Genomic DNA, 8,771 nt, shown 5'->3' on the forward strand with positions numbered 1-8,771 from the left:
GCCAAGAAGATTTCCTAGCTGACGTTCTGGAACAGCACGCTGAGAACTCAGAGGTCCCCTCTGACTGCGGCTCCAGAAAACTACGTTTGTGGGGAGACAACATGCTGGAGTTTGGGGACTTGGCTCTCTGATCTACTCCTTTTGGAAAACCCATGGAATTTCCTGTATAAGCCTTTTGTTTGTATTTTAAGGTTGTTTGTTTGGAGTCTATACATGGTGCTCAGCAGCAGTCTCTATCAGGTGAAGCATGATGACTATGTAGCCAGGCAGCCACCGCACGAAAAATCATCATGGTGCTGAACTCAAATCACAACATTTTATCTTATCCATCACAGCAATCAACGTATTTGTTTTCTGTATAGAAAAATTTGGCTTCTTGATTTTATAACTTATTAAAATCGAAATGTCTGTGTATTTTGCACACCATGCCTGCGTTTGTTTGTTACCTTGACTACACTACCCATGTCTTCAGCCTACACTTGGGTGGGGGGAGGGATGCGCTGCCCTCACAAGGGGGGGATGGGGCCACCAGGAGGCCCCGAACCTACTGGCTAGGCCAGCTGCTCAAGTTGGGACCCTGTGCCTGGCAAGGGGCCCCCAGAAGGACAGGTCTCTGCTCCCAGATCCCCAGGGAGTTGGCTGTCCAGGAGACACCACTTAGCGGGTTGCTTCCAAGCAAACCTTTGGTTCCAGGAGAAGATGAAAAATCTCCTGACTCCTCCTCCTCCCTGATTCTGACCCCTTCTCTCCTATAATTAGGGTTTCCAGAAACAACACTAGATGCTGAGTTACATTCGAATTTCAGAGAAACAAATCACATTTTAGTATAAAATTGGGACACACTTGAAAAATTATTTGTGGTTTCTCTGAAGTTCAAATTTATCTGGGAGTCCTATGTGATCATTTGCTAAATGTGGTAACCGCCCCCCCCCAATCAATATTCCACTTTTAAAGACAAGCCCATTCTGGCTGGCCCTTGGATACTATCAGGTGTCGGGAGGAGGGAGTTGAAGGAAGGAAGAGATTTCTCTTAACGCCCCCAGCCACAGAGGAGGCAGACAGGTCGTGTGGGCAGTGCTGGGGAGAGGGGCCAATCTTACCAGTTTGCACTGAGGTTGGAGGTGGCTTTGGAGTACACAGGATTTCTCATCTTGTTCTTCATTGTAACCTGTTTTGACTCCATTATTACAGTGCAGTTAGTCCTTTACAATGGGGGGAGAGGGACATGGGATGGGTGTGAGTGTGTGTATTAGGAGAGGGGGCAAAGCAGAGTTGGGGGAGCAGAACTGGCTGAAACTAGGTATTTGCAAAGGTGTTTCCGTAACTGGGTGACCAGGCGAAGTCATTTCAGACAGGCCTAGGTTATAGAGGGAATGGTAGGCAAGGATGGTCTGTGCTTTCTGAAGAATGTTGATAAATGGTTAGGAGGAGCAAGGTGACATTACAGGTATTGGCCACCACTCTCTCCTCTACACACCATGTAAGTCCCTGACTCCCAGGCACAGAGCAGGCACGCATGGTCATACTCATGGCTGATGCCCTACTGAGCGCATCCTTAGCCCAGGGGAACATAGTTGTCCCCCATTTAGAGGCCGTGTGGCCAGTCTCTCTGAACTTCATGACCCCACACTGTTTCTTCACTGCACTGAGTTTAGATGCTCCTATGCCATACTCCCACAGCTTTATACCCAAACATTCATATGCCCACCCCCAATCATGCATATGTGTTGGAGGGGCCTTTCTTGCACCCTCCACGCTGCTACATAGAAGCTTTTACATCCACTCGTGGCAGGTGGAGACTGGACAGACAGATGCCAGGAAGTGTTTGCCTTTCAGAATGAGACTTCCACATTGTTCTCTTTCAGGGCTCCCCCAGGGACTAACCTCAAATACACGTAAAAGACACACAAATACACCGCCTCAGTGAACCAAAACGACTAGTACCTTGGTTCAACTAAGGTTCTTCTAGTTTAGATCTTCTAAAGTTCTTCTAGTTTATATCTAGTTTAGATCTTCTAGCTTAGATCACTGACTTTCAGCCTTTCTTTTTTTAAATTCTACCTATTTATGGCTGTAAATTTCCCTGTAAGCACAGCATTAGCTATACCCCCACAAGTTTTAATATTTCATACATTTATTATCATTCTATCCCAAATATTTTCTAACTTCCATTGTGACTCCTTCTTTGACCTAAGAGTTATTTTAAATCCTGCTGCTTAATTTCCAAACATTAGGGGCTACTCTAGTTATGGGCTGTTACAGATTTTTAGCTCTTTTATGGTAGTCAGAAAATATTTTCTGAAAGATTTCAGCCCTTTGAAATTTTTTGAAGCTTATTTTATGACTCATGATGTGGTTTTTCTAAGCATTATACATGTACTTGAAAAGAATTTGTAACTGGAGGTTGTTGGATATAGTATCCCATCTATGTCCATTAGGTCAAATTTGTTAATTTGTTGTTCAAATATTTTCTCTCCATTGTGTTGTCTTCTTGTTCTATTGTTGTGATGGAAAGTTGTTTTAATACCTCCCACCAGTTGTGGCTTTTTCTATTTCTCCTTGCAGCTTAATCAATTTTTATCCTTCTTTAAAAAAATAAGCCAGGGGTGGTTGGGTGGCTCAGTCAGTTAAGCGTCCGACTTCAGCTCAGGTCATGATCTCTCAGCTCATGAGTTCGAGCCCCACATTGGGCTCTGTGCTGACAGCTTGGAGCCTGGAGCCTGCTTCAGATTCTGTGTTTCTCTCTTTCTACCCTTCCACAGCTCATGCTCTGTCTCTCTCCCTATCAAAAATAAACATTAAAAATTAAATAAATATGCCAGGAGCACCTGGGTAGTTCAGTCAGTTAAGCATCTGACTTCAGCTCAGGTCATGATCTCATGGTTTGTGGGTTTGAGCCCCGCGTCAGGCTCTGTGTTGACATCTGGGAGCCTAGAGCCTGCTTCAGATTCTGTGTCTCCCTCTCGCTCTCTACCCTTCCCCACTCATGCTCACTCTCTCAAAAATTAACATTAAAAAAAATTTTTTTTAAATAAGCCATTTTACCATTTTGAGGCCACATCAATGGAAGCATACAAATTTCTAATTGAATTTCTTCTTGGTAACATTTTACTTTCTCTTTAGGAATTGACAGATGTTATTTCTAGCATTAATGGCTGTCTTGATACTTCCCTCCCAATGATAATGTAGCTCTGTCAACTTTGAGTTAGTGGTTACACAAAATAACTTCTTTCATTCTTCTGCTTCCTGCAATGCATCCCATGCACCCAGTCAGTGACAACTTGCCCAAGGCCCCAGTGACTGCAGAGACTGAGGGCTGCATCTGGGGAGTCGTCTGTCACAGAGCAAGGATTCAAATCAGCAGCTAGAAGCAGGCCCAGGAGCAAACACTGACAAATCCTGTCACCAGTCCAGAGGAAAGATGCAGCCTTGGAACTGGAATGGTGGCTGTGGGTTACAGGTGGGTCAGTCGCATAGAAATGCTGAGACATGCGCACGTCTGACCACTGAGTTTAGGAGGAACAGAGCTCCACCTCTGTGGGCATCACACAGGCCCCACAGGCCCCAGAGAACCACTGCCTCGCTCCTGAGAGCTCAAGGTCATCCAGTAACCCGGAAGCAGTTCTCTCCCTCCTGTTTCTCAACAGGAAAGCTTAGGTTATTGACTTGAGATCCTCCTTGTTTTCTAGAATACAGGCCTTTACGTTTTCCCTCATGTGCTGTTTGTTTTAGCTGCATTCCATAAATTAGCTGATATGTTGTATTTTCATTTGCATTCGGTTCACCTGAATATTTCTCATTTCATCTATAATTTCTTCTTTGGCTCATGGGTTAATTTAAAAGTGTTTTTTTTTTAATTTTCCATATATTTGGGTAGCTCCCAATTTTTTCTTCTGTTGTTGATTTTTCTTTTTTTTTTTATTTTTTTTTAAATTTTTTTTTCAACGTTTTTTATTTTATTTTTGGGACAGAGAGAGACAGAGCATGAACGGGGGAGGGGCAGAGAGAGAGGGAGACACAGAATCGGAAACAGGCTCCAGGCTCCGAGCCATCAGCCCAGAGCCTGACGCGGGGCTCGAACTCATGGACCGCGAGATCGTGACCTGGCTGAAGTCGGACGCTTAGCCAACTGCGCCACCCAGGCGCCCCTGTTGTTGATTTTTCTAATTTAATTTTATTGTGGTCAAAAAAAAAAAAAACCCATGCTTTGCATTATTTCAATTCTTTTAAATGTTTTGAGACATTTTTTGTGGCCTTGTACGTGGTCTACTCATGGTCCACACGTGTTAGATAATGGTGTATATTCTGCTGTTGCTGAGTGGGGTGTTGTGCAGATATCCATTAGGTGGACGTGGTGGGTAGTGTTGCATAAGTCTTCTAGAGGCTATGGTTCACCTCTCTGAACTCTAATCCTCTTCTCACTGGAGCCTGTGGCTTTCTAAATATCCTCTTAGGTGTTCGATGCATTCAAGAGTTTTATTTCCTTTGCTCAGTCTGTTTAGTTACTTTCAGCAGGATGTTTGGCTTGAATTATTGAATGTGACAATTCTGGGATCCCATTTATCAACATTTAATTCAGAGTTGTCTATTGCTATCTGTTGGAATTTGACTAGGTATCATTTCTAGTAACATGTGGAAAATGTTTCACAAAGGTTTGAGTGGTAGGAGGGAATTCAAAGCCTTTAAATACCTGGCAAAGTGCTCAAATGTAACAGCTCCTTCCCTGTTTGAAACTACAATTTAAATTGTTTATATATATATAAATATGTGTATATTTATATACATATATACATATACAATATACATATATATAGATACAAAGTTGACATATTTACAACCGTTATAATATACAGGGCTATATTTCTATGTAGATGGTTAGCTCTCGACTTTTAGGCAAAAACCACTACTGGGTAGAGAAGGATCATGATATAAAGATATGAAAGTTCAATTCATCAGGTTAACATATCAGAAGTTGTCAAAACTTCAAGGAGAAATTGGCAATGCCTCCACCCTGGAGAGGTGTGTATGTATGTATATCCGAATACAGTTGGTCACTTTTACTTTGCTGAAGACACTTGAAAAATAAAAAGTGAAGCCACATACTTGGGGAAGATATTTGCAAATCACTTATTTGGTAAGATGGTTATAGGCTGTACACAAACTCTTGAGTCTCAGCTTTAAACAAAGAAACCCCCCAAATGGGCAGAGATTTGCACTAAACCAAATCTTCACTAAAGAAGATGAATGGGGGCACCTGGGTGGCTCAGTTGGTTAAGCGTCCGACTTCGGTTCAGGTCATGATCTCACAGTCCGTGAGTGCGAGCCCCGCGTTGGGCTCTGTGCTGACAGCTCAGAGCCTGGAGCCTGCTTCGGACTCTGTGTCTCCCTCTCCCTCTGCCCCTCCCCTGCTCATGCTTTGACTCTGTCTTTCAGTAATAAATAAACGTTAAAAAAAAAAAAAAAGGATGAATGGATGGGTGGCAAATAAGCACATGAAAGCTGGTCAAAATCATTAGTCACTAGAGAAATGCTTTTAAAAACCATGCACAGGGGCACCAGGGTGGCTCAGTCAGTTAAGCGTCCGACTTCAGCTCAGGTCACGATCTCGCGGTCCGTGAGTTCGAGCCCGCGTCCGGCTCTGGGCTGATGGCTCGGAGCCTGGAGCCTGCTTCCGATTCTGTGTCTCCCTCTCTCTCTGCCCCTCCCCCGTTCATGCTCTGTCTCTCTCTGTCTCAAAAATAAATAAACGTTAAAAAAAAAACCATGCACACTGAGACAACATTGCCAACCTGTTAGTGTGGCTAAAATGAAAACAGATGAGCAAAACCAACCAACCAGCCCCAGCAGTGCCTGCGGGTGAGGGTGTGGCAGAAGGGAGCCCACTAACACAGCAGCTGGTGATGCCACATGGAACCATCAGGTCGCCACACAGTTTGGCAGCCTCCTCTGAAATTAAGCATCCACTTCCCACATGACCTAGCCATTCTGTTCCTGGGGATTTAACCTATAAAAAAATATATACACATATACACACATAAATGGAACAGAAAATCTAAGACAAAAGATGTAATAGATGCATAATGGGGAGAAAAGAAAAGAAAAGGAGGGAGGGAAAGAGAGAAGGAAAGAAAGAAAAGAAAGAAAAGAGAAAGGAGGAAGAGACGGGAAGGTAGGGAAGGGAAGGGAAGGTAGAGAAGGGAAGGGAAGGGAAGGGAAGGGAAGGGAAGGGAAGGGAAGGGAAGGGAAGGGAAGAGGGAAGGAAGGAAGGAAGGAAGGAAGGAAGGAAGGAAGGAAGGAAGATAGACTTGAAGCAAGAATGGCTGAGAACTTTCCAAAATCAAGTGACAGACACTAAATCACAGATCAAGGAGGTTCAGAGAATACTAGGATCAATACCCCAAAATCTAACACCTGGGCATATCGTGTTTGAACTGCAGAAACCCAACAGAAAAGAGAAAAATCTTGAAACCTGCCAGAGCGAGAAACTCTCTACTTACAAGAGGAAAAACAAAATTTACATCAGACTTCTCACAACTAACCATGAAAATAAGAAGAGTGGAGTGAAATAAAGTGTTGAGTGATTAAAAACCCCACCAACCTAGAATTCTCTATTCAGTAAAATTATCTTTTAAAAGTGAAGGATGAATACAGACTTTTGCAAACAAAAATTGGAGGACTGTCACCAGAAGACCTGCCTTGCACAAAATGTTAAAAAGAAGTTCTTCAGAGAGAAGGAAAATTATAAAGTTCAGAAATTCAGATCGTTATAACAAAAAGGAGAATGGCAGAGAATGAATAAAACCTTGTGTTCTTCTTATTCTTTTTTTTAAAGTGTTTATTTATTTATTTTGAGAGAGAGAGAGAGAGAGAGAGAGAGAGAGAATGGGAGAGGGAATCCCAAGCAGGATCCGCACTGTCAGCACAGAGCCCGACACAGGACTCGATCTTATGACCATGAGATCACAACCTGAGCCAAAATCAAGAGTCAGACACTTAACTGACTGAGCCACCCAGGCGCCCGTGTTCTTCTTATTCTTACTTGATCTGATAGATAACAGTGTGCCCAAAGTAGTAAGAGCAGTAGTGTGTTGAGACATTATAGCAAATGGACAAGTGAATTAAGGGGCAGCAAAGTCATAAGGGATGGGAAAGCAGGACTGAGAACAGTGTTTTAAGGTTCCCGCACTGCATGTGAAGCAGTGGAGCATTGTTTGAAAGTGGACATATGTTAGTTGTAAACGTATATTGCAAACTCTAGGGCAGCCGCTAAAATGCTTTCGAAAAGAAGTGTAAGTGATATGCTAAGAGAGGAGAGAAAGTGGAAATCTCATAAAATGTTCAGTTAAAATCAGAGAAGGCAGAAAACGAAAGGGAAGATGAAATAAGAAATAAAGAGTACATGCTATGAATAGCAAATAGTCACAAACATGGTACATATTAACCCAGTTACACCCATAATCACCTTCCACGGGAATAGCCTAAATACACCAATTTAAAAAAAAAGACTGTCAGAGTGAATAAAAAACAAGATCCAACTATACGTTGTCTATGAGAAACCCACTTTAATTATAAACACAGAGATAAATTAAAAATAAAAGGATGGACAAAGATATACCATGCTGACATTAATCAAAAGAAAGCTGGAGTAGCCATATTAATTTCAGACAAAGCAGACTTCAGAACACAGAAAATCATTAGGAATAACAGGGGCATTCCATAATGATTCTCAAGAAAACATCACAATCCTTAGTGTAGATGTGCCTAACATAGTATTAAAATATGTGAGGCCAAAACTGATAGAATGAAAAGAGAAATGGACAAATCCAGATATAGCTGGAGACTTCAACAGCTCTCCAACAGTAACTCATAGATTCAGGCAGAAATTCAGTGAGGATATAGTTGAACTCAACAGCAACATCAACCAACTGAATCTAGTTGACATTATAAAATACTTCATGCAAAAACAGCAGGGGTGCCTGGGTGGCTTAATTGGTTGAGTGTGCAACTCTTGATTTCTGCTCAGGTCATGATCCCGGGGTCGTGGGATCAAGCTCTGCTCAGTGTGGAGCCTTCTCAAGATTCTGTCTCCCTCCCTCTGCCACTCTCCCCCACTCATTCACTCTCTAAAAACACCAGAAAAACAAAAAAACAACACACACTCTTCTCCAGCCCACACAAAACATTCACCAAGACAGACCACACATCCTGAGCTGCAAAACATACCTTAACAGGAGTGCCTGGGTGGCTCAGTCGGTTAAGTGTACAACTTTGGCTAAGGTAATGGTCTCATGGTTTGTGGGTTCAAGCCCCGCTTCAGGCTCTGTGCTGACAGCTCAGAACCTGGAGCCTGCTTCGGATTCTATCTCCCTCTCTTTCTGCCCCTCACGCTCTGTCTCTCTCTCTCTCAAAAATAAAAATAAACATTAACAAATATTTAAAATTTTACCTAAGGAAACTAGAGAAAGAAGAACTAGTATAAGCTTATACTGCAGAAGAAATCAGAAGAAAAAATAAATAATAAAAACTGGAACAGAAGCCAGTAACATTGAAAGCAGAAAATCAACTAAAATTAACAAAGCCAAAAAATCAATAAAATTGATAAACCTGCAGCCAAGCTAAGCCAGAAAAAAAAGAGAAGATCAATATTCCTGCTCTCAGGGAAATAATGGAGGGAAAATTTGAAGATACAAATGAGTATTTCATCACACCATAATTTCTTCACAAAAACTAAACTATGAAAATGAGGCTACAGCCAAAGTAAGTTTTTGAGT

This window comes from Panthera uncia, assembly GCF_023721935.1.
Source record: "Panthera uncia isolate 11264 chromosome A1 unlocalized genomic scaffold, Puncia_PCG_1.0 HiC_scaffold_17, whole genome shotgun sequence".
NCBI classification, from domain to species: domain Eukaryota; kingdom Metazoa; phylum Chordata; class Mammalia; order Carnivora; family Felidae; genus Panthera; species Panthera uncia.